The sequence below is a fragment of the Mesoplodon mirus genome (genome assembly GCF_964341445.2).
Source record: "Mesoplodon mirus genome assembly, chromosome: 10".
Taxonomy (NCBI): Eukaryota; Metazoa; Chordata; class Mammalia; order Artiodactyla; family Ziphiidae; genus Mesoplodon; species Mesoplodon mirus.
Genome location: NC_138986.1, coordinates 48461086 through 48488231, shown reverse-complemented (window position 1 = coordinate 48488231; position 27146 = coordinate 48461086). Strand labels below are relative to the sequence as shown.

General features: G+C 41.4%; 1 long non-coding RNA gene across 1 annotated transcript; it reads right to left on the bottom strand.

Moving 5' to 3' along the window:
• Positions 1-912: 912 nt before the first annotated feature.
• On the bottom strand, positions 913-4389 carry LOC309811421. Its single transcript, XR_014295160.1, has 2 exons — positions 1534-4389; positions 913-1297 (listed from the first exon to the last, which is right to left on the bottom strand). It is a non-coding gene; the product is annotated as an uncharacterized lncRNA (long non-coding RNA).
• Between the last annotated feature and the right edge of the window lie 22757 nt (positions 4390-27146).

Sequence of the window (27146 nt, the reverse complement as noted above, 5' to 3'; positions counted from 1 at the left end):
TAGTATTAGGTTGAAAGTCAGGCTCTTACTGGAGACATTACACCCTGGTATGCCGTTTTCTGTCTGTGATGTGACATTTCCCTCTGCCAACCCCCTACAAAGTCTCCTATCTCATTGGGTGGGTGAGTGAGGAGGGATCTCCAGAACAATCATTGGTATTTTAGAGAATGTTGGGTTAAGCTTTAGATAAAGGGAGGAAGTTATGGAAAGTAGAAATGGTCCAAAGTAACTGTATACATGCTCAGTATGAGCTACCTGGAAAGTTGACCCCATCTCCCAGCATATACATACAACCTGACTTTTATTTTTTTACTTTCCTGTTGTTTTACCTAAAATTCTACCAGTTAGAGATTAATTTTGAGATTTTAAGCTCTGTGTCTTAAAACAGATCTCTGAGATGTCCACTACCTGATCATTGACATACTACCTTACTATTGATTATTTTAAGAGATTCTGCTACTAAATGGAGCCCTATTCCTCTTCTTTGGGAGAAAGGAAGTTTTGATAAGGGTTGAAGTGAGAAGGAGAGATTAGGTAAGTTAAGACACATGACATTTTAAGGTACTGGGTAGCCGTAGGTAGCTAAAGGTCACATGAAGGCCCTGGGTGTTTGTATACAGAGTAGGAGTAAGCCAAAGCCAAACAGCTTATTTTGAAATTTTCTTGAAGACTGGCCCTGTGCCTAGGAAAATGGGGGAAAGCTTTCTGCTTCCTACTCCCTAGTACTGCAAACTTGTTTTCCCTAAATGTACAATTTAGTTTCCTTGACTGAGTCCCTGGCAAAGAGGCTCCTTTATACAAGCACAAGGCAATTATGCTGTAAAAGTACAAACATACATAAACCATGATGTGTTATGTAAAGTAGAAATGCTACTGTTTTCAATTCCATGTCAAGGAGCTCCTCCATGTCTATGTGTGAATGCATTTATGTGAGTTTGCTAAAAGCTAGAACCTCAATTTTACTTTTTTTTATCCTTTCCCTTCTCTTGTAAACCCATTCCTTAGCCTTCCTTCTCCCCAGCCCTTTCCTGCTAATAGTCTCTTAAAAAGGAGGGAGCTGGTATCACTCATTTACACTTGTTACTTGATTATACATTTAACCAAAGACTACACGATTTTAGATCGGAAGTAGGCATTTGCATTATATGTCTAAATGGGGAGAGAGGGCGAAATGAAAATGATTCATCTGCAAGTAGATGGACAATGGACAATAGTTGGGGAGAAGGGGCGTCATGAAAGGGGCATCAGAAATGATGGATGCAGGACTTCTCTGGTGGCGCAATGGTTAAGAATCCGCCTGCCGGGGCCTCCCTGGTGGCGCAGTGGTTGAGAGTCCGCCTGCCGATGCAGGGGACGCGGGTTCGTGCCCCTGTCCGGGAGGATCCCACATGCCGCGGAGCGGCTGGGCCCGTGAGCCATGGCCGCTGGGCCTGCGCGTCCAGAGCCTGTGCTCCGCAACGGGAGAGGCCACAACAGTGAGAGGCCCGCGTAATGCAAAAAAAAAAAAAAAAAAAAAAAAAAAAAAGAATCCGCCTGCCAATGCAGGGGACACGGGCTCGAGCCCTGGTCCCGGAAGATCCCACATGACGTGGAGCAACTAAGCCTATGCGCCACAACTACTGAGCCTGCTCTGTAGAGCGTGTGAGCCACAACTACTGAAGCCCACGCACCTTGAGCCCGTGCTCCACAACAAGAGAAGCCACTGCAACGAGAAGCCCACACAGTGCAACGAAGAGTAGCCCCCACTCGCCACAGCTAGAGAAAGCCTGTGCACAGCAACAAAGATCCAACGCAGACCAAAAAAAATGATGCACAGCCCTTACCCAACGTGTGACCCCTGGCTGGTCCAGCTAACAATAGTGAAGGTAGGCAGATTCAGGAGGCAGAGCCGTGGGTCCTTTTCACCAGCCACTTGGGCCCTGCCACACTACGGCTGTTAGCATAACTGATGCCATCTTGGGCCTGTTCAGTTCCCCCCGTCCTTCAGCTGACCCTACCTAGGGCTGTAGTGTGTAGTAAATCTCTGTTGTCAGGGGCTTTGTAGTTAATAGATGTTGTTTAATGACCATTAGGTCCAGGTGGCCCCTGTGCTGTTAGTCTCCAAACAATAATGAAGAGCTTCGCTGACGTATTCCCGGTGCCCATGAGACTAGTTACCCGTTCATAAATCTGGACTTTGGACTTCACTTCCTGTTTCCAAGCACGTACCCCCATACCCTAGGTTAACTATAAAATTCTCCCAGTGGCAGTTAGGAATGCTTCTGGATGTCATCCACCCTATCCCACCCTGTGAGTAAACTGCCTTATAATAAGCTGATCCACTGATTATGTGGAGTCGCCTGCCTCATTTTTCGGTTTAAAGATACTCTCTCAGTTTGGTGGGCATCTTTCGTTCCCTTTGTATTTTTCCTGTTTTTTAGGATGCTAATACTAATACCAAGCTATATATGATTTCATGAAATCTGATTCCTTTTAATAACTTAAATGCTGCTATTTGTTTTCTTGGTATTGAACATAATCCAAAGTAGAGATGTTATTACCCTAAAGAAAGAGGGCAAAAAAGAACTTACCCCAAGTCAGTTTTCAATTATCTGATTATCTAGCTGCTTCTGATCTCTCCTTCCTTTCATTTATATTTTTAGCCACTTCTCCTCCCCCCTACCAAAGGGTGAGGCCAGGAAAGGATTCACAGAAGCTTTAAAATGGAAGAAGTAAAAATCCCTAAAACCACTGTTAAATTTGACCAAGAAGAGAAGGTTTGTTTTTTAATGGAATTTCAGGTATCGGTACTTTTTCCATTATAAAATTAAGAGCCTGCAAAAATACAGGGTCTTTACCGTGTCCTTAATGCACTTTTAATAGATCATAGAAATGGTCAAAACATCCCATAATTGCATGAAAGGCAAATATATCCTAGTATATATATACATTATGAAATTGTATAGATATTCACATCCCTTTAAATAAAACTACTGTAAACAAGAAGATAAATTAGGCTTGCTGGCTTAAGGTTTATGCCAGCTGTGAGAAGAAGGTCAATTTGCTTTTAAATGTATGTTGTTTTCCTCTCATACCAACAATGCGAGTGGTTCAAGTTTAAAATCAGCAAAGATGACACAGTTTCCTTTAAGTGGACCATGTTAGGCCGTGTTAGAAAGTTTGACTGCCTTGGTTGAACTGGAGCCATTTTGCACTTTTCCCAATTCAAAACTCTTAGGGAAAAGTTTTAGAACATGGCCAACCATGTTCTAGATAACCAACATGCGTTTTAATTTTGTTCTGCTGCTGCTGCTTCCTTGAAACAACTTCCCTCCTCCTTTCCCCTACACATTCTCACCCGCCACCCCGACCCTTCACACTCTGAGCATCAGAAAAAATAGGTTCTAAACACAGGGAGAAAAGTCTGACGCTGGGCAGGCACCTGCTGCTTAGTGGGGTTGAGGCCTATATGAAAGAAGGTTAAAAAAAGGGAAATGGCAAAGCCTCTAGAGCTCAGCAGTTAAGGCTTTTGCCAAGCAAAGATCAAAGCCCTTGAGCTTTTAAGTCTTTTACTGGATTGGGATTGATTCCTCAAGCTCAAAACAGGCTCAGCTAGAAGCAGAGTGACAGGTGTTGGATCTGTGAGGCATGCCCTCTGGCTAAGCTGGAACCCAGAGCTGCAGAGGTGCTGGCTCTGGATGCCAGATCAGGGGAAAGGACCTGTAACCAGAGTCAGTTGAGCTTAAGCAGAGACTGTTCAGGGATCTCCTCTGTCCCTCTCAAACACTGCAAGCTAGCTCAGAAAGATGTTCCTGGAGGGCAAAGCACAACCTGTTTAACGGGTGCATCTGAAATGGACTTGGAAGATTCACACCCATCAACTTGAGAAGTTTATTTTCTCAATCCCTTGGCTAGTTCCCCAGAGTCAGCTGACAAAGCAGATGGCAAGATGACCTGAGTAGACATATCACTTTAGATGAGAATCTGCAACAGGGCCTCTGGCTTGGCACTCAGAGGCAGCCCTAGGGTTTTTGGCACTGTGGGAAAGAGCACGAGAATTCATTGCTGTCCCCTTAAGCCCCATTTCCATCCATTTGACTCACCACTTGAAGCTAGTCTGTGTCACAAATGTGTTGTGAGTTTTATGCCCAGCACCTTCCTTTGCATAGGGAGACCTTGGGGAAGGATTAAACTGAATCTTGAAAAATCAATAAACAATGCTCAAGTGGCTAGGAGCTCCTCAAAAGTGGAATATGTGGGAGAGAGGGACAGCAGGTAGTGCAGTGTTGGGGCCGAAAGTTGTGGTCTTAAAAGAAACTGACAGGGCTTCCCTGGTGCCAGTGCAGGGAACACGGGTTCGAGCCCTGGTCCGGGAAGATCCCACATGCTGTGGAACAACTAAGCCCGTGCACCACAACTACTGAGCTTGCGCTCTAGAGCCCACGTGCCACAACTACTGAAGCCCATGCTCCTAGAGCCCATGCTCTGCAACAAGAAAACACTGCAATGAGAAGCCCACACACATGGCAGCAACGAAGACCCAACGCTGCCAAAAATAAATATTTTAAAAAAAGAAAGAAACTGACATCATCTCCTGATGCTCACTGAGCCCTCAGCTAAGACTTAAAAGGGCAAGGACCCAATTAAAGACAGGCAAAAGCACTGGCAATACCAATTAGCGGAATGGTTCTCTAAGTAACGTTAGAAGTGTTAGTTCCCAGCGTTTTCTGAGAAATGCAAAGGAAATACATGAGGCTTTCTTTTGTGGTAGTAGTAGTAATACGACAGTTGTTTTAAAGGGGGCCTGATAGGGCAAGTGGTACAATGCTAGCTGACAGAAGTCTCATCTGATTTCCATGCTTAGAAACTGAGAAGAGCAGAGCCATCATGGTTGAGAAGTGGTGCTCCATAGTCCTGTCCTAACCTCAAGGTGGGTGAGATGTGGTGTGGAAAGCACCAGGCTGATTGAAATGACTTGGAGTCTCAATCCCAGAAAAGGACAATCAGTTAATCTTGAAGGAATTGTGAAGAAGCAGAGTGAGGTAGAGATTTGGTCCTGGCAACATTTTGGGAAAAATCATTACATAGGTGGCTTGTGAGCTCTTATTTAGACATGAACGTAGTCATTGCTAACAGCCACCATGGGTTCCCTGGGAGCTAAGAGTGTCAACTGATCACATTCCTTTTTTGAAAGGAGTCCTTTCCTGGTAGATAGGGGAGTAGTCATTCACTCCACATTTATCACGCATTATGTTTCAGACATTGTATATGTTTACAATTTAGAAAGCATGTTCTTTAAAATACAATTTTGGGAATTCCCTGGTGGTCCAGTGGTTAGGACGCTGTGCTTCCACAGCAGGGGGCCCGGGTGTGATCGCTGGTCAGGGAACTATACTCCCACAAGCTGGGCAGCCTGGCCATAAATGAATGAATGAATTAATAAATAAAATACAATTTTGATTTTTTTCCTGATTATAAAAAATCATTTTTCTGATTTTTTTTTTTTTTTTTGGACTGCGTGTCATGTGGGATCTTAGTTCCCTGACCAGGGATCGAACCCACACCCCCTGCATTGGAAGTGCAGAGTCTTAACCACTGGACTACCAGGGAAGTCCCTCATTTTTTTGATTATTGAAGAGAAACTTGCAGAGAAGAAATAAAATTATGTGTAATCTTACAATCCAGAATACCACTATTAACATTTTGCTGTATTTTTTATCACTTTAAAAATACAGGCTCTTAAAATAAGAACATGATCTTACTATATTATTTGGAGTTCTGCTTTAAAAAAAAAAGTAAACTTTTTAAAGTTAAAAATTTTAAACTAATACCACAAATGGGGAAGTGTTCAGATGAGTAAATGCAATGAATTTTTACAAAGTGAATGTACTGTGATAACCATTATCCAGATAAAGAAATAGAAATATTGTCAAGACCTACAGAAGCCCTTTGTACTGCCTTCAGTCATGAGCCAGTTAACTACTAGGTACCCTGCTCTTCAAATCAATATTAAATTGTAAGCATTTTCCTGTCATTAATTTTTTTTGAAAACACTATTTATTTATTTATTTTGTGTGTTATGCAGGCCTCTCACTGTTGTGGCCTCTCCCGTTGCGGAGCACAGGCTCCGGACGCGCAGGCTCAGCGGCCATGGTTCACGGGCCCAGCCGCTCCGCGGCATGTGGGATCTTCCCAGACCGGGGCACGAACCCACGTCCCCTGCATTGGCAGGCGGACTCCCAACCACTGCGCCACCAGGGAAGCCCTGAAAACACTATTTTTGATAGCTACACAATACTTGGTTATATGGATGTATTAAAATTTTGTCATTCTACTATTGGGCGTTAATGTCAATTCCTTTTGGCATTGTTACATGTAATGTGATGTATATCCTTTCAGAGAAATATTTTTAGAAAATATTTTCACATGTTGATTTCGTTTGACATTTAAAATAACCTGTGAAATGTATAGTGCAGGTGGTACTATATATTATTAGGCTCAGAAAGATTAACTTGTCTGAAGTTACACAGCTAAAGAGGTAAAGCTGGACATAGAACCTCTGTTTTCTAATTCCTAGTTGAGTAGATTCTCAACAGGACATCTAAGTCTCAAGGTATTCTTGTGAATCAAATGGGGAAAGGTGATGTAACTAAAAAAGCAGTTAGGCTAATGCAAAACGATTCGAAGGACTAGTATACCCAAAGAGTGTTGATGAATGATGCATAAATCTGTGGTATCTACAAAGGAAATCTTTATCGACAAGCCTCAGGGGCTCTGTCCTTGACTTTTGCTCCTTAAACAAGTTTATCTTCCACTTGAATGAAGGCAGGACACATTTGTTAAATTTGTGGATGACAAAGCAGTGAGAATATTAAGAGGACATAAAAGTAAAATATCTTAGCAGGCTTGGAAGGTGGACAGAAGCCAAAAGGAGAAATTGAGTAAGATAAATGAAAAGTTCAGTACTTAGAGGGGAAAATGTGAACATTTTTAGAATAAGGGAGGTGTAGATCTACAGTTGGGAAATGACCCAGGGGACAAACCCTATGTCAGTGATCAGTGTGAGCAGACTTCCAGAAAGGTCCACAGAAATTTAAGCTGCACTGACAGAAGTAGAACATTCGGGTTGACTGAAATAGAATACATGAGACAGACAAGAAAGTCTGAAAACAGCAAAGCCTGATATGAATATACAGTAATAAAAAAGTGGAGGAACAGAGACCCATTGTACTCTAATCTGCTCAAACCACATCTGCAGTATTTGTCCCAGTTCTGGGCACACCCTTGGAGGAACTTGAGCTCCCTGGACTGTGTTCAGAAGATGGTGATGAAGGTAATGAAAAATCTCCAAACCTTGCCAGATCAGGCAGAAATGGTTTACCAGGGGGGAGAAAGGCAGTCATTGAACAAAATTTGTTTTTATCAGCTTAATTGGAATATAATTTATGTACAATAAAAGTACATCCACTTAGAGTGTATGATTTGGTGAGTTTTGACATTTGTATAAACCCATGAAAACACTAGCACGATAAAGATGGGAACATTTTCATTACTCCAAAAGGATTCCTTATGCCTCTTTGTAGTCCATCCTCCCTCTACCCCAAGGCTTAGGCAACCACTGATCTGCTTTCTGTCACTATAGATGAATTAATATTTTCTAGAATTGTATATAAATGGAACAGAAGAGCAGGACTCTTGTGATTGGCCTCTTGCACTCAGTCTGAAGATTTTGAGGTTTGCACATCTTGCTTCATCTATCCGTAGTTCATTACTGGATGGTATGTCATCATATGGATGTACCACATTTTGTTTATCTATTTATCTGATTATGGACATTTGAGTTGTTTCCAGTTTGGGACCATTATGGAAAAAGCTGCTATGTACATTCATGTTACAAGTTTTTGTGTGAACAAATGTTTTCATTTCTTTTGGGTAGATGCCTAGGAATGGAATGGCTGGGTCCTGTTGAACACTCAGTTCCACTAGGAACTTTACGAACAAGAGAAACAGGTTCCCAGACTCACTTTCTAGGAGAAAGAGGCAGTAAAACATGTCAACAAATGGATAAGTTCAGAAAGTGATAAGTGACATAAGGATGATAAAAGAGTTGCTGAAAGTGACTAAGAAGGGTTTATCTTAACTAGAATGATGAAGGAAGATCTCTCTGTAGAGCTGACATTTAAGTTGAGCCGAGTCCCAAATGGGACTCGGGCTCCAGAGTGTGCAGGCTCAGTAGTTGTGGCATGTGGGATCTTAGTTCTCTAATGTATGAAGCAATGTATGAAGGTTTGAGGGAGCACATTCCAGGAACTGGGAACTTTAAGAGCAAAGTCCTTGTAAGAAGGATGTAACAGTTGTCTCCAGATGTTCAAAAAACAATCAGGGGGAAAAGGGATTACATTTATTCTATGAAATTTTAGAGGTATAAATATGACCAGTGAGCAGACATTACATAGAGAAGAGCTTGGGTTCAGTCGAAACTTTTCATAGTGGGATGTTTGGGGGTAGGAAAAGGACCAAGTTTTAAGTCCTTTTTTGTTGTTGAGGTTTTGTTTTCATTCTTTATTTCTTTTTGTTGTTGTTGTTAAGACCTTTCCTACTAATATGAATAACAACTACAGCTAGATGGACATGAAACTAACTAGTGGCTTTGGTCTCTCAAAGTGAATTATTGAGCAGATATAAATCCAGCTTAAAAACTAATTACACTGGCTTGTGGCAGCCAAGTGTTAAGGAAAAAAAGAAAGAAAAACTGCAATAATTTGCACTAATTTGTAAGGCAACTGATAGAAAAAAATATTTCATTTTTCTACTAATTTGGGGCTTAACAATAGGCACTCAGAAAACATTCAAATGTTCCTTGAGAGGCCAGAAAAAGAAGGATGCATTATCTTCTTTCAGTTAAATGACACCTTCTATGGTTAGTGTACAAGGAAGTGTGAGGACATGTTAATAAAAATAGGGATAATCCTTCAGCACATACCTACATCTGTCCATTTAAAAATAATAATAGTGATTTGAAATTAAATGATATCTACCAAGGTATTAACGCAGATAAAAGATGCAGTCTTTTTGAAAATGTATTAGAAGACTAAATTATATAATTACTTTTTTTGTTTGTTTTTGTTTTTGTTAGTGGGCCTCTCACTGTTGTGGCCTCTCCTGCTGTGGAGCACAGGCTCCGGACGCACAGGCTCAGCGGCCATGGCTCACGGGCCCAGCCACTCCGCGGCATGTGGGATCTTCCCGGACCGGGGCACGAACCCGTGTCCCCTGCATCGGCAGGCAGACTCTCAACCACTGCGCCACCAGGGAAGCCCTATAATTACTTTTAATTATTGTGCAAACTTAAGAACAATAAAGGAACAGAAGAAGGAGGAGAAGGAGGAAGGAAAGGAAGAGGAGGAAGGCAGAGAGGAGTAGAAAACCATCTATTTCACTGACTTAAGAAACTGCAGCTTTCATCCTTCCATGATGTCCTCAGTCCTTGTCTAGATGCTTCTGTAATCATCAGGTAAGAGTGCAGGCATGTTTTTAGTACTATACAGCTTTGTGTCATATCAATTCAATAAAGCATATCATCAATTATTGATTCCTTACATGAATGAACAATATATTTAGGGTCATCAGCAGGAGGATTTCTTGGCAGCTTCTATGCTGTGGGAAGGGTGCATAAAGGATAGGAGTAAGATAAAACTCTCTAAGGCAGGGCTCCTCAAGCTGTGGTTCCATCACCTCTAGGGGATGTGGTATGACCTACTTTTCCAGCCCTTGTCATCCTTAGGGTCCTCAATTTGTGGAAGAAGACAGTTCATGTACCAGTAGCAGAGGACAGCTGTTCTCCATGAACTTGTCAGAAGTATAATCTTTATTGGGACATACCATGTGTCATAAAATTCACCGTTTTAAAGTGTACATATCAGTGGTTTCAGTATATTCAGAGAGTTGTACAACCTTCAGAACATTTTTACTACCTCGAGAAGAAGTCCCATATCCATTAGCAGTCACTCCTCATTCTTCCCTCCTCTGACTAATCCACCTTCTACCTCCATGGATTTGCCTATCCTGGATATTTCATTTAAGTGGAATGGTACAATGTGTGGTCTTTTGTGATTGGCTTTCATTTAGCGTAATATATTCAAGGTTCATCCATGTTGCAGCATGTGTAAGTACTTTACTCCTTTTTATGGCTGAATAATATTTCTTTGTATGGATATACCAGAGTATAATCTTTTTAAAAATATTTATTTATTTTTCTTTTTTTTTTTTTTTGCGGTACGCAGGCCTCTCACTGTTGTGGCCTCTCCCATTGCGGAGCACAGGCTCTGGACGCGCAGGCTCAGCAGCCATGGCTCACAGGCCTAGCCGCTCCATGGCATGTGGGATCTTCCTGGACTGGGACACGAACCTGTGTCCCCTGCATCAGCAGGCAGACTCTCAACCACTGCGCCACCAGGGAAGCCCTAATATTTATTTTTATTTTTAAATTTTTGGCTGCTTCACGTCTCCGTTGCAGCACACGGGATCTTTCGTTTCTGCTCACAAGCTTCTCTCTAGTTGTGGTGCTCAGGCTCCAGAGTGTGTGGGCTCAGTAGTTGTGGCATGTGGGATCTTAGTTCTCCAACCAGGGATCGAACCCGTGTCCCCTGCATTGGAAGGTGGATTCTTAACCACTGGACCACCAGGGGAGTCCCCAGAGAGTATAATCTTGAACTCACTCTCACTCAGTATTCAACAGTTAGGCCCTTGGAAAAATGGGTGAGGTACTGAAATATATATGCAAAATAATGCTTTGTATGGAATTGTGCTGCAGAGGTCAAACAATGCCATGAAGATTGTCTAATCAAGTTATCAAACAAATATGTTAATAAAGTTACACATCTCTAAAATGGAAGTTTGATTCACTCATATTTGTAAAAACAATATAAATTGCATAACTCTTCATAATTTTTTGTTTTATTTTTTAAGAGAGTATCCGAATCAAATCTTTCCCTCCCCACCCCACATACTATTTACTATGAAATGTTGGCTCCTGTTTTAAATGGATTTCTTTTAAACAACTTTTTTCCAATACTGATTATCTCCAGCTTCAAAAGCTAACAGTGATCATTTCTAGGTGGTAAAATTATGGGAGATTTTGATTTTCTCTTTTCATTTGTCTCTAGTTTCCTCAACAAGTATGCATTATATTTGTAAATAAGAGGGGAAGGAAAGAAAAAAACAAACAAAAAAACAGGCTGAAAGAAACAGTTATGGAAGTTCTCCTGAAAGATGTGTAGTCTGTCCATTTCTCCAGAGTACGTTCCTGGAGTAAGCCAGAGGGCACTGAATTGCATTTTCTTTAATGCACTACCCTGTGTTAAAGAGTATTCTAAAAACATCCTTAAGTTGTTGCATTTCTTGAAGGATATCACTGAGACTATCACTTACCACATCTTACAGGATATACTCTGAACATCTGTCTTAGTCTCTTCAGTCTCGGTACCAGAAATAGTAGTGCTTCTTCCAAGGAAGTAGCTTGCTTTTTTCTAAAAAGTACCTAGTGTTAATTTTTTAAACACTTTTATTGAGCTATACCATATACCATACAATTCATCCATTTAAAATGTACGATTCAATGGCTTTTAGAATATTCATAGAGTTGTGCAACTATCACTACAGTCAATTTTATAACATTTTCATTATCCCAAAAGAAACCTTTCTCCCCTTAGCCATCATCCTCCAGTTCCCCTCTCCTTCCCTAGTCCTAGATGACTACTAACCTATTTGCTCTATGGATTTGCCTAATCTGGACATTTCATATAAATGGAACTATATGAAATAGGATCCTTTTTCACTTAGCATAATGTTTTCAAGACTCATCCATTTTGTACAATGTATCAGTACTTCATTAATTTTTTAATTGTCAAGTAATATTCCACTGTATGGATATGCCACTTTTTATCCATTCTTCTGTTGATGACCATTTGGATTATTTTCAGCATTTGGCTATCGTAAGCAATGCTGCTATGAATGTTTATGTACACGTATTTGTTTGAATACCTGTTTTTAATTCTTTTGGGTGTATAGGGGTAGAATAAATGAATTATGTGGTAATTCTATGTTCCAATTTCTCCACATTCTTACCAAACTTGTTATTTTTCATTTTCCTAATGGATGTTAAATGGTATCTCATTCTGTGTTTTTGTCTTTTGTGTTATTTACTGTCAAAGAAAAATATTTCTTTGACAGTAAATAACAGGTTGTGGGACTTCCCTGGTGGCACAGTGGTTGAGAATCCACCTGCCAATGCAGGGGACATGGGTTCGAGCTCTGGTCCGGGAAGATTGCACATGCCGTGGAGCAACTAAGCCTGTGAGCCACAACCACTGAGCCTGCACTCTAGAGCCTGTAAGCCACAACTACTGAGCCTGCATGCTGCAACTACTGAAGCCTGTGCGCCTAGAGCCTGTTATCCGCACAAGAGAAGTCACCGCAATGAGAAGCCCGTGCACTGCAACAAGAGTAGCCCCTGCTCGCCACAACTAGAGAAAGCCCCCATGCAGCAAAGAAGACCCAATGCAGCCAAAAATTTAAAAAATAATAGTAATAATAATTTTAAAAAAACAACAGGTTGCCATAAGCTGTTTTTTGCTTTTCATTGTGGTTTTTTTTTTTTTTTTTTTTTTTTTTTTTTTTTTTTGCAGTACGCGGGCCTCTCACTGTTGTGGCCTCTCCCATTGCGGAGCACAGGCTCCGGACGCGCAGGCCCAGCGGCCATGGCTCACGGGCCCAGCCGCTCCGCGGCATGTGGGATCCTCCCGGACCGGGGCACGAACCCGTGTCCCCTGCATCGGCAGGCGGACTCTCAACCACTGAGCCACCAGGGAAGCCCCCATTGTGGTTTTGATATGCATGATCAGTGATGTTAAACATCTTTTTATGTGCTTATTGGCTATTTGTAAATCTTCCTTGCAGAAATATCTATTCAGATCCTTTCCTCATATTACAATTGGGTTGTCTTTTTTTTTTTTTTTTGTGGTACGCGGGCCTCTCACTGTTGTGGCCTCTCCCGTTGCAGAGCACAGGCTCCGGACGCGCAGGCTTAGCGGCCATGGCTCACGGGCCCAGCCGCTCCACAGCATGTGGGATCTTCCCGGACCGGGGCACAAACCCATGTCCCCTGCATCGGCAGGCGGACTCTCAGCCACTGTACCACCAGGGAAGCCCTGGGTTGTCTTTTTATTACTAAGTTGTATGCGTTCTTTATATATCCTAGAAACAAGTCCCCTATTATATACATGACTTGTAAATATTTCCTCCTATCCTGTGAGCTGTCTTTTCATTTTCTTGATGATGTCCTTTGACGCATGAAAATTTTGAATTTTGATGAAGTCCAATTTATTAATTTTTTCTTTTGTTGATTATGTTTTGGTGTCATATCTGAGAAACCATTGCCTATTCCAGTGTCACAAAGACTTCTATGTTTTCTTTGAAGGGTTTTAGAGTCTTAGCTCTTAGGTCTTTGATTTTGAGTTAATTTTTGTATGGTGTGAGATGGGGGGGCCCAAATTCATTCTTTTGCATATAGATATCCAGTGGCCCTGCACCATTTGTTGAAAAGACTATTCTTTCCTAATTGAATAGTTTTGCATCCTAGTCAAAAATCAATTTACAGTAAATATAAAGGTTTATTTCTGGACTCTGTTCTATTCCATTGACCTATATGCTTGTCCTTATGCCAGTACCATACTGTCTTGATTACTGTAGCTTTTTTTTTTTTTTTTTTTTTGCAGTATGCAGGCCTCTCACTGTTGTGGCCTCTCCTGTTGTGGAGCACAGGCTCTGGACGCGCAGGCTCAGCGGCCATGGCTCACGGGCCCAGCCGCTTCGTGGCATGTGGGATCTTCCCGGACCAGGGCGTGAACCCGCGTCCCCTGCATCGGCAGGCGGACTCCCAACCACTGCGCCACCAGGGAAGCCCTGATTACTGTAGCTTTGTAGTTAGTTTTGAAATGGAGAAATGTGAGTCCTCAAATTCTGTTCTTTTTCAAAATTATTTTGGCTATCCTGGGTCTCTTGAATTTTCCCATGAATTTTAGGCTCAGCTGCCAATTTCTGCAAAGAAGTCAGCTGTGATTTTGATAGGGATTACTTTGAAACTGTAAATCAATTTGAGGAATATTTCCATCTAAACAATTTAAAGTTTTCCAATCCATAAACATGAAATAGCTTTCCATTTATGTGGGCCTTTTAAAATTTCTTTCAATGCTGTTCTGTAGTTTTTTATTGTAAAAGCCTTGTACTTCTTTTGTTAAAATTAGTACTAAGTATTTATTCTTTCTGATATATTGTAAATGGAATTCTTTTCTTTATTTCATTTCCTCCTTTCCAATCTGGATGGCTTCTATTTCTTTTTATTTATTTATTTATTTATTTATTTTGGCTGCACCAGGTCTTTGTTGTGGCACGCGGCCTTCTTAGCTGTGGCATGCATGTGGGAACTAGTTCCCTGACCAGGGATCAAACCCAGACCCCCTGCATTGGGAGTGAGGAGTCTTACCCACTGGACCACCAGGGAAGTCCCTCTTCTATTTCTTATTGTTGCCTAATTGCCCTGGCTAGAATGTCCCACACAATGATGAATAGAAATGGGGAGAGCAGACATGCTGGTCTTGCTCCTCATCTTAGAGGGAAAGTAGCCAGTCTTTCACCATTAATTTGATGTTAGCTGTGAGTTTTTTGTAGATGCTTTATATCAGGCTGAAGACATTTCCTTCTATATCAGGTTGAAGACATTTCCTTTTTTGTACATGCTTTATATCAGATTGAAGACATTTCCTACGTTGTTGAGTGTTTTTATCATGAAAGGGCCTTGAATTTTGTTGAATGCTTTTTCTGCATCTATTATGATGATCCTGTGGGGTTTGGCCTTTATTCTATTAATGCGATATAATACATTAATTGACTTTTGGATGTTAAAAGCCAGTCTTGCGTTCCTGGGATAAACCCTGTTTGATCATGGTGTATAATCCTTTTTTTTTTTTTTTAATAAATTTATTTATTTATTTTTGGCTGCATTGGGTCTTCGTTGCTGCACACGGGTTTCCTCTAGTTGTGGCAAGCAGGGGCTACTCTTCGTTGTGGTGCATGGGCTTCTCATTGTGGTGGCTTCTCCTGTTGCAGAGCACAGGCTCTAGGCATGCGAGCTTCAGTAGTTTTGGCACGTGGGCTCAGTAGTTGTGGCTTGTGAGCTCTAGAGTGCAGGCTCAGTAGTTGTGGCACACAGGCTTAGTTGCTTCGCAGCATGTGGGATCTTCCTGGACCAGGGTTCAAACCCATGTCCCCTGCATTGGCAGGCGGATTCTTAACCACTGCACCACCAGGGAAGCCCTATAATCCTTTTTTTTTTTTTTTTTTTTTGCGTTACACGGGCCTCTCACTGTTGTGGCCTCTCTCGTTGCGGAGCACAGGCTCCGGGCACGCTGGCTCAGCGGCCATGGCTCACGGGCCCAGCCGCTCCGCGGCATGTGGGATCTTCCCGGACCGGGGCACGAACCCGTGTCCCCTGCATCGGCAGGCAGACTCTCAACCTCTGCGTCACCAGGGAAGCCCTATAATCCTTTTTATACTCTACAAGATAAACAAATGTGAGCCTCTAAAATCTACTTTTACAAAGATGGAAGAATTAGAAAGTGAATATTTTCATTGCAAACACATTTATTAATTTTTAAAAAAATTCAGGATAAGGAGCCCTAAAATAGTTGGCATCTTTAGATATTATATGATTTCATTTCTAAAAGTATTGTTTGCATACATCCTTCCAGGAACACAATGTCTTTTAAAATAAGGCACACCTATGGTTATAAAATGAGAAAAAGGGAAAGCTAATATTTGGATTTCTTTTAGAGGAAAAGCCCTGATCTAATTATTGAGAGGATTAGCCAACTCTGTCCACATTTTATTCATTTAGCAGAAACATGCAAACATAATATTTTTGCTCCCTTTCAACATGTTCAGAGGCCCAGAAACCTTTGGGACAGAATACCTTTTGGGGTAGATTTTATTTATTTATTTATTTATTAAAAAAAATTTTTTTTTAATTAAAAAAATTTTATTTTATTTTAGTTTTCAGCCACATGGCATGTAGGATCTTAGCTCCCTGACCAGCGATCAAACCTGTGCCTCCTGCATTGGGAGTACAGAGTCTTAACCACTGGACCCCCAGGGAAGTCCCTTGAGGTAGATTTTATTAATGGAACTCCAGTAACTCTTATTATATCCTTATTTTTAGTTAGTCTCTCTGCATTTACATAATCATGGATGTTTTGAAATAATATTGCATTGTTCCAACAATCTGGCAGGCATGAATTTTTCAGACCAGGAGATATTTATGGCTGGCTGAGTCAGGGCAATCACTGCTCTGAATCTTAAGATTTCACCTTAGACGTAGAGACTCTAACAGACTCTTTTTCTTTTTCTTTGGCTGTGTTGGGTCTTCGTTGCTGCGCGTGGACTCTCTCTAGTTGCAGTAAGTGGGGGCTACTGTTCGTTGCAGTGTGTGGGCTTCTCCTTGTGGTGGCTTCACTTGTTGCGGAGCACGGGCTCTAGGCACATGGGCTCAGTAGTTGCGGCTCACGGGCTCTAGAGCGCAGGCTCAGTAGTTGTGGTGCACGGGCTTAGTTGCTCCACGGCATGTGGGATCTTCCTGGGCCAGGGATTGAACCCATGTCCCCTGCATTGGCAGGTGGATTCTTAACCACTGAGGCTCCAGGGAGGTCCCTATAACAGACTCTTTTTACTTCTGGCTCAGTGTTAGAGACCTGGAGTAGATTCCAATTTGCATTTGATAGTCCTTTGTGGAACGTTCAGCCTTTGTGATATGTGATGATTGGAATAATCGTCCCTTCTACAAAACTTATAAAAATAGCTTGGGTTTTGTTTTTTGTTGCTGGATTGTTACAAAGGGAACACATAAGGATTTGAATACATTTGGATGTCTTCATTTAATGACTAGGTTGAGTTTGGCTTAGAGTTGGAAAAGTTTGCACTGCAGCTGATGAGATTCTGACCAACTTTAGGTCACACGATTACTTCTAACCTCTTCTTTCACTAAGTTGTTACTAGAACCACTAACAAGCAAACTGCTTGGAAGATCATCTTCACTCCATGCCAATGAGGTCAGTAAAAGGTGTTAAATGGCTTAAAGGAAGCAGGAGAGTACCACTCTCCCCCAAAACCCCAGGAGCGTATTTGTGGGTGGTGATTGTATCCAACTGCTACCCATCCTCCATCCAAAAAGGTCAGACTGGGCCTCCCTGGTGGCGCAGTGGTTGAGAGTCCGCCTGCCGATGCAGGGGATACGGGTTTGTGCCCCGGTCTGGGAGGATCCCATATGCCGTGGAGCGGCTGGGCCCGTGAGCCATGGCCGCTGGGCCTGCGCGTCCGGAGCCTGTGCTCCGCAACGGGAGAGGCCACAACAGTGAGAGGCCCGCATACCGCAAAAAGAAAAAAAAAAAAACAAAAAAAAACCCAAAAAGGTCAGACTTGCTCTTCCTCCTCTCATTCCACACACAGTTAAAAATAAATTTAACCAACAGAAAATATCAGATAACATACATCCTATTCACTCTTTCAGAAATTATTTATGGAAGGTATAGAATGTGCTAGGCCATAGGGACACAAGTAGGAACTAGACATCTTCCTGCCCTGATGAAGCTTGAGGTCCTCTACTGGAAAAGACAAACAAAGAACATGACAAAAGTAAACAAACAAAATTATTATAAATCATAATAACCTTTCATAAGATTTATGAGACCTGTGGGACAAGAGGTTGGTCATGTAAAGAGCAGGGGAACAGGGCTTCCCTGGTGGCACAGTGGTTAAGAATCCACTTTCCAATGCAGGGGACACGAGTTTGATTCCTGGTTCGGGAAGATCCCACATGCCACGGAGCAACTAAGCCCATGAGCCACAACTACTGAGCCTGTGCTCTAGAGCCTGTGAGCCACAACTACTGAGCCCGCGAGCCACAACTACTGAAGCCCACGTGCCTAGAGCCCATGCTCCGCAACAAGAGAAGCCACCGCAGTGAGAAGCCCGCACACTGCAATGAAGAGTAGCCCCTGCTCACCGCAACTAGAGGAAGTCTGCGTACAGCAACGAAGATCCAACGCAGCCAAATATAAGTTAAAAAAAAAAAAAAAAAAGCAGGGGAACAGAGCTCTAGGGAGAAGGAACAGCACATGCAAAGGTCCAGAGCCTGGAACAGGACTCACCTGTTCTAGTAACTAAAGAAGGCCAGCTTGTCTGGAAGGTAGTAAGCAAGGGAGAATGGCACTGGAGGGAGCCCAAGGTTAGTGGGCATCCAGATCATGCTCAGCTCTTTTAAGCAACTGTATTAGTTTGCTAGGGCCTAGGATATGTGGGTTTTGTTTCATTTTTTCTATACCATGAAGCAAGTAACTCAATTCTGACACTGTCTACCTGGAGATAGGCTTAGATCCCACAGGTTAAGGGCTTAGTCTTACAAGATGCACCCCCCTCCCCCGGGTTCAATTAATTTGCTAGAACAATTCACAGAACACTGAGAAACATTTTACTTACTAGATTGCTGCTTTATTATAAAAGGCTATAACTCAAGAACAGCCAGATGGAAGAGATGCTTAAGGCAAGGTATGTGGGAAGTGGGGAGGAGCTTCCATGCTCTCTGGGAGCAACACTCTCCCTGCCTTTCCATGTGTTCACCAACCCAGAAGCTCTCTGAACTCGGTCCTTTTGGATTTTTACGGAGGCTTCATTACATAGGCAGGATTGATTAAATTATTGGCCTTTGGTGATTGAACTCAAGCTTCAGCCCCTCTCCCCTCTTTGGAGGACTGAAATTTCCAATCCTCTAATCCCTTGGTTGGTTCACCTGGCAACCAGCCCAGATCCTTAAGTTACCTAGGAGCTTTCCAAAAGTCACTTTATTAACATAACAAAAGACACCTTTATTGCTCTCATCACTTTGAAAATTCCAAGGGTTTTAGGAGGTCTGTGCTAGCAAGTGGAGGAAAACCAAATATATAGTTCTTACTATAAATCACAATATCACAGGCTACCATAACAAAATAGCACAGACTAGGTGGCTTCAACAACAGAAATTTATTTCTCACAGTGGAGAAATGGAGGCTGGAAGAATAAGATCAAGGTGTTGGCAGTGTGCTTTCTCCTGAGGCATCTCTCTTTGGTTTGCAGGTGGCTGCCTTCTCTGTATCCTCACATGGCTTTTCCTCTGTGCCCATGCATCCCTGGTGTCTCTGTATGTTCTAATCTCTTCTTATAAGGACACTAGTCATATTTGATTATGGCCCACCCTAAAGGCATTTTAACTTAATTACCTCTCTAAAGGCCCTATCTCCAAATACAGTTACATTCTGAAGTAGTGGGATGTTAAAAAACAAACAACAGGCCCAAAGTGGAGTTGCTTATACTAAGCCCCATGTCATCAAACTGAGACTTAATTACAGTTTCGGCTCTCCCAGAAATGGAATCTTAAACCAGTCAATCAGGAATTGTCTGATCAGCACTAGTTAGATAATCTGCCCAAGAGACCCGTGTCATCCCCTAAAGGAAAGTGACCTTACAATAACTAACCCGCTTTTTTGCCTAGTATAATTTCCTTGATCCTGTTCTCTTCTGGCTATAAAAGTCTTTCATTTTGTACAGCTCCTTGGAGCTCCCTTCTATCTGCCACATTGGCTGCTGCCCAATTCTAATTGATTTTTGCTCAAATAAACTCTTAAAAATTTTAATATAGCTTAGTTTATCTTTTAATCATATGAACATATGAACTGGGAAGGGGGGGGAACACAATTCAGTCCATAATGGCAACATTAAGGATTTCAGATTTGCTCTTAAGAGCAATGGAAAACCATCAAAAGATTAGAAGCAAGGGCTATGTTAAAGGGAATGTAGTCAATGCTTCTAGACATCATTTTTTTTAAATTAACAAAACCCTGTTTTTTGTTCAAGGCTTCAATGTATTCAGTCAAAAATGCAAAATTGACTGGTTCCCTTGGCACAGGGAACCTCTTGGGAGGCCATGTGACAGTATAAGTGGCTAAAGAGATATAATTTGGAAGTCTACTGAGTGGGCTTCAATAGTCTCAGGGAAGGCTATTGCTTTACTGAAAAAAGGTATGTTCCTGGGCTTCCCTGGTGGTGCAGTGGTTAAGAGTCTGCCTGCCAATGCAGGGGACATGGGTTCAAGCCCTGGTTTGGGAAGATCCCACATGCTGCGGAGCAACTAGGCCTGTGTGCCACAACTACTGAGCTTGCGCTCTAGAACTCGCGAGCCACAACTACTGAGCCCATGTGCCACAGCTACTGAAGCCCGCGCACCTAGAGCCTGTGCTCTACAACAAGAGAAGCCACATTAAGGAGAGGCCTGTGCACCGCAACGAATAGTAGCCTCCTCCGCTGGTTACCACTAAAAAGAAAGCCCTCATGCAGCAATGAAGACCCAAGGCAGCCAAAAATAAATAGATAAATTTATTTAAAAAAAAAAAAAAAAAGGTATGTTCCTTTATCCTACACTCTTTCTTCTTCTTCCTATCTGGGAAAAGGATACAATGCCTGGAGGTACAGCAATCATCTTGCAACCACGAGGATGAAGATTTCATGCTAAAGATATAGAGCAGGCAGATAGAAACAGCTTGCTTTTCAGATCACACCCCTGAGCTGCTACATAAGTTCTGGTCAGTCTACATCCAGACTTTTTGTTAGATGTGAATAATAAATCCCTACTTATTTAAACCACTGAGGTAGGGATTCCTGTTACAGCTGAACACATTACTTACTGGTACAGAGAGCTAGAGGAGAAGAAGGAATACCAGTTTAGAGACCTTTGCTAGAGTCCAGACCACAGATGACAAGGACCTGCATTAGAATGGCAGCAATGGCCTTGGCGCAAAGTGGACGGATCCCAGATGCAAGGTGCACTGACTGAGCAGCCCGCACATTTGATCCCAAGAATTTCCCCTCGCTTGTTAGGGCCTTTGCGTTTGCTTTATTTGCCTTCTCTTAAAGGCCTATAGGGGACTTCCCTGGTGGTGCAGTGGTTAAGAATCTGCCTGCCAATGCAGGGGACATGGGTTCAAGCCCTGGTCTGGGAAGATCCCACATGCCGCGGAGCAACCAAGCCCGTGCGCCACAACTACTGAGCCTGTGCTCTAGAGCCTGCAAGCCACAACTACTGAGCCCACGTGCCTAGAGCCTGTGCTCTGCAACAAGAGAAGCCACTGCAATGAGAAGCCCACACACTGAAACAAAGACCCAATGCAGCCAAAAATAAAAAAACCAATAACTAAATAAATTTATAAAGTCCTATAGCATGCACAGCCTCAATAAACATTTTTGGAGCACCTACTCTGTGCTGGGTCCTGTATTTTTGAGGTATTTTTCCCTGGCTGCTCACTAGTACATTGATCACTCTTTCCTATGAAGTCAGTTGTTTTCAACTTTATGTCTGTAATCCACAGTAATAAATATATTCTATATCATGACCAAAACACATACAACTTGATATATAACTGAAAAAGAAAAGTTTCACACAGAAGTATTTGAAATACGTGCCACAAGCTTCATTATTTTTCATTCTATTCTACTTTATACAAAAAGATCCTGATCACATCTACCACTCACTAAGTTTGCTTTCATGATCCACCAATGACCATGGTTTGAAAACTCAATCTCTATCATTCTTATGGCCTCCATTCTTCACTACCTAGTGATATCTCTCGAACTGATATTTGTTTTACCATCTGGACCATGATCCCCTCCCCACCTTATTGTATCTATCCATAGTGCCTGGCACTGTGCCTGCACATAGTGGATTGCACGCTCCTTGAGATGAAGAGCTGCCGAGTGTGACGCTTTGGGTCCCCTCAGCACTATGAACATGAGAAATCCACCCTTCCCATTTGTCTGGGGTTGGGTAAGGGGCAGTCTTTTTTTTTTTTAATTTAATTTAATTTATTTATTTTTTATACAGCAGGTTCTTATTAGTTATCTATTTTATGCATATTAGTGTATATATGTCAATCCCAATCTCCCAATTCATCTCACCACCACCACCATCCCCCTGTCCCCCGCTTTTACCCCCTTGGTGTCCATATATTTGTTCTCTACATCTGTGTCTCTATTTCTGCCTTGCAAACCGGTTCAGCTGTTCCATTTTTCTAGATTCCACATATATGCATTAATATACAATATTTGTTTTTCTCTTTCTGACTTACTTCACTCTGTATGACAGTCTCTAGGTCCATCCATGTCTCTACAAATGACCCAGTTTCGTTCCTTTTTATGGCTGAGTAATATTCCATTGTATATATGTGCCACATCTTCTTTATCCATTCGTCTGTCTATGGGCATTTTGGTTGGTTCCATGACCTGGCTATTGTAAATAGTGCTGCAATGAACATTGGGGTGCATGTGTCTTTTTGAATTATGGTTTTCTCTGGGTATATGCCCAGTAGTGGGATTGCTGGATCATATGGTAATTCTATTTTTCGTTTTTTAAGGAACCTCCATACTGTTCTCCATAGTGGCTGTATCAATTTACATTCCCACCAACAGTGCAAGAGGGTTCCCTTTTCTCCACACCCTCTCCAGCATTTATTGTTTGTAGATTTTTTGATGATGACCATTCTGACTGGTATGAGGTGATACCTCATTGTAGTTTTTTTTTAATTTAATTTAATTTTTTTTTTATACGGCAGCTTCTTATTAGTCATCTGTTTTATACACATCAGTGTATACATGTCAGTCCCAATCGCCCAATTCAGCACACCACCATCCCCAACCCCCACGACTTCCCCCCCTTGGTGTCCATACGTTTGTTCTCTACATCTGTGTCTCAACTTCTGCCCTGCAAACCAGTTCATCTGTACCATTTTTCTAGGTTCCACATACATGCGTTAATATATGATATTTGTTTTTCTCTTTCTGACTTACTTCACTCTGTATGACAGTCTCTAGATCCATCCACGTCTCAACAAATGACTCAATTTCATTCCTTTTTATGGCTGAGTAATATTCCATTGCATATATGTACCACATCTTCTTTATCCATTCGTCTATCAATGGGCATTTAGGTTGCTTCCATGACCTGGCTATTGTAAATAGTGCTGCAATGAATATTGAGGTGCATGTGTCTTTTTGAATTATGGTTTTCTCTGGGTATATGCCCAGTAGTGGGATTGCTAGATCATATGGTAATTCTATTTTTAGTCTTTTAAGGAACCTCCATACTGTTCTCCATAGTGGCTGTATCAATTTACATTCCCACCAACAGTGCAAGAGGGTTCCCTTTTCTCCACACCCTCTCCAGCATTTGTTGTTTGTAGATTTTCTGATGATGCCCATTCTAACTGGTGTGAGGTGATTCCTCATTGTAGTTTTGATTTACATTTCTCTAATGATTAGTGATGTTGAGCATCCTTTCATGTGTTTGTTGCCAATCTGTATATCTTCTTTGGAGAAATGTCTATTTAGGTCTTCTGCCCATTTTTTGCCTGGGTTGTTTGATTTTTTTTGATATTGACCTGCATGAGATGCTTGTAAATTTTGTAGATTAATCCTTTGTCAGTTGCTTCATTTGCAAATATTTTCTCCCATTCTGAGGGTTGTCTTTTCCTCTTGTTTATGGTTTCCTTTGCTGTGCAAAAGCCTTTAAGTTTCATTTGCTCCCATGTGTTTATTTTTGTTTTTATTTCCATTTCTCTAGGAGGTGGGTCCAAAAGGATCTTGCTGTGATTTATGTCATAGAGGGTTCTGTCTATGTTTTCCTCTAAGAGTTTTATAGTGTCTGGTCTTACATTTAGGTCTCCAATCCATTTTGAGTTTATTTTTGTGTATGATTTTAGGGAGTGTTCTAGTTTCATTCTTTTACATGTAGCTGTCCAGTGTTCCCAGCACCACTTATTGAAGAGACTGTCTTTTCTTCACTGTATATTCTTGCCTCCTTTTTCAAAGATAAGGTGACCATATGTGCATGGGTTTATCTCTGGGGTTTCTGTCCTGTTCCATTGATCTATATTTCTGTTTTTGTGCGAGTACCATATTGTCTTGATTACTGTAACTTTGTACATAGTCTGAAGTCAGGGAGTCCGATTCCTCCAGCTCCGTTTTTTTCCCTCAAGATTGCTTTGGCTATTTGGGGTCTTTTGTATCTCCATACAAATTTAAAGTTTTTTTTGTTCTAGTTCTGTAAAAAATGCCACTGCTACTTTGATAAGGATTGCATTGAATCTGTAGATTGCTTTGGGTAGTATAGTCATTTTCACAATATTGATTCTTCCAATCTAAGAACAAGGTATATCTCTCCATCTGTTTGTGTCATATTTGATTTCTTTCGTCAGTGTCTTATAGTTTTCTGTGTACAGGTATTTTACCTCCTTAGGTAGGTTTATTCCCAGGTATTTTATTCTTTTTGTTGCAGTAAATAAGATTGTTTCCTTAATTTCTCTTTCTGATCTTTCATTGTTAGTATATAGGAATGCAAGAGATTTCTGTGCATTTTGTACAACTTTACCAAATTCATTGATTAGCTCTAGTAGTTTTCTGGTGGCATCTTTAGGATTCTCTATGTATCATATCATGTCATCTGCAAACACTGACAGCTTTACTTCTTCTTTTCCAATTTGGACTCCTTTTATTTATTTTCTTCTCTAACTGCCATGGCTAGGACTTCCAAAACCATGTTGAATAATACTGGTGAGAGTGGACATCCTTGGCTTGTTCCTGACCTTAGAGGAAATGCTTTCAGTTTTTCACTGTCGAGAATGATGTTAGCTGTGGGTTTGTTGTATATAGTCTTTATTATGTTGAGGTAGTTTCCCTCTGTGCCCACTTTCTGGAGAGTTTTTATCATCAGTGGGTGTTGAATTTTGTCAAAAGATTTTTCTGCATCTATTCAAATGATCATATTTTTTTATTCTTCAGTTTATTAATATGGTGTATCATATTGATTGATTTGCATATATTGAAGAATCCTTGTATCCCTGGGATAAATCCCACTTGATCATGGTGTATGACCCTTTTAATGTGTTGTTGGATTCTGTTTGCTAGTATTATGTTGAGAATTTTTGCATCTATGTTCATCATTGATATTGGTCTGTAATTTTCCTTTCTTGTAGTATCTTTGTCTGGTATTGGTATCACGGTGATGGTGGCCTCATAGAATGAGTTTGGGAGTATTCCTCCCTCTGCTATATTTTGGAAGAGTTTGAGAAGGATGGGTGTTAGCTCTTCTCTAAATGTTTGATAGAATTCACCTGTGAAGCCATCTGGTCCTGGACTTTTTTTGTTGGAAGATTTTTAATCACAGTTTCAAATTCCTTACTTGTGATTCATCTGTTCATATTTTCTATTTCTTCCTGGTTCAGTTTTGGAAGGTTCAACCTTTCTAAGAATTTGTCCATTGATTCTAAGTTGTCCATTTTATTGGCATAAAGGTGCTCGTAGTAGTCTCTTATGATGCTTTGTATTTCTGCGGTATCTCTTGTAACTTCTCCTTTTTCATTTCTAATTTTATTAATTTGAGTCCTCTCCCTCTTTTTCTTGATGAGTCTGGATAAAGGTTTATCAATTTTGTTTATCTTCTCACAGAACCAGCTTTTAGTTTTATTGACCTTTGCTACTGTTTTCTTTGTTTCCATTTCATTTATTTCTCCTCTGACCTTTATGATTTCTTTCCTTCTATTAACGTTGGGTTTTGTTTGTTCTTCTTTCTCTCATTGCTTTAGGTGTAAGGTTAGATTGTTTATTTGAGGTTTTTCTTGTTTCTTGAGGTAGGCTTGTATTGCTATAAACTTCCCTCTTAGAACTGCTTTTGCTGCATCCCATAGGTTTTGCATCATTGTGTTTTCATTGTCATTTGTTTCTAGGTAATTTTTGATTTCCTCTTTGACTTCTTCAAGTGATCTCTTGGTTATTTAGTAACGTATTGTTTAGCCTCCATGTGTTTGTGTTTTTTACATTTTTTTCCCTATAATTTATTTCTAATCTCATAGCGTTGTGGTCAGAAAAGATGCTTGATATGATTTCAAATTTCTTATATTTACCGAGGTTTGATTTGTGATCCCAGATGTGATCTGTCCTGGAGAATGTTCTGTGTGCACTAGAGAAGAAAGTGTAATCTGCTGTTGCGCCCCTCCTACGATCTCATTGCAGCTTCTCCTTTGTCTTTGGATGTGCGGTATCTTTTTTGGTGAGTTTCAGTGTCTTCCTGTTCAGCAGTTAGTTGTGATTCCAGTGCTCTTACAAGAGGGAGTGAGTGCATGTCCTTCTACTCCGCCATCTTGAACCAATCTCCAGGGGGAGGTCTTAGAAGTTCAGGAAAACATGAAAATCTTGTTTCCAACAAATACTTTAAGACACTGTCCACATCTCTCTTCAATAATCTCCCTCCTTTTAGGACTTTTAATATTGTTATGATAATATCAAACCTCAGATTTTTGGTGTCTTTCTGAATATTCAGTGCATGGACTAGTTGATTTAGTAATGTAAGACACCCTAAAATGCTAGCAGGATAGAGCTAGGGCAGAAGGCTTTCCTCTAACTGGGAAACGTCAAGAAAACTAAGAGAAAAGGGCCATGGCTAGGAGATGGAGGGCTGTTTGTGGCAAGGTTGTCACACCATCCCTGGAGCAGCCCATCTTTGAGGCACTGGAGAGACCGAAGGCTGGAGAGGTCTGGGGAAGTTTCCTAGAGCATGTAGACTTGCGCAAGCCAGTGAACATGAGACAGAAAACAATGTCATATCTGGAGCAAATTTCAGTCTTCCAGTCTGGTTTTGTCTGTACTTGCTGCCTCCATTTATCAACAAGACACATTCCTGCCTCCTGGGCTTCTGAGTGCCCCCACCCTGTGGGCAGGAGATGGAGATATCAGACTTGACATTCCTGGCTCACAGGGGCAGACCTGTCTGGCGGGCCACTTGCTGCCTGTCACCTTGGCTCAAGGGAGGGTCCCGCTGCTCCTGGGAGAGCCACCATTTGTTGCCTGCTAAGAAATTGCTTTTCCAATAAATAGAACAAGGCAGCTTTAATTTGGTAATCTGGAACAGACTCCAAGATACACTGATAAGTGAAAAAAAACAAAGTGCAGAGAGTGTGTATAATATGCTATCATTAGGGGGAGAA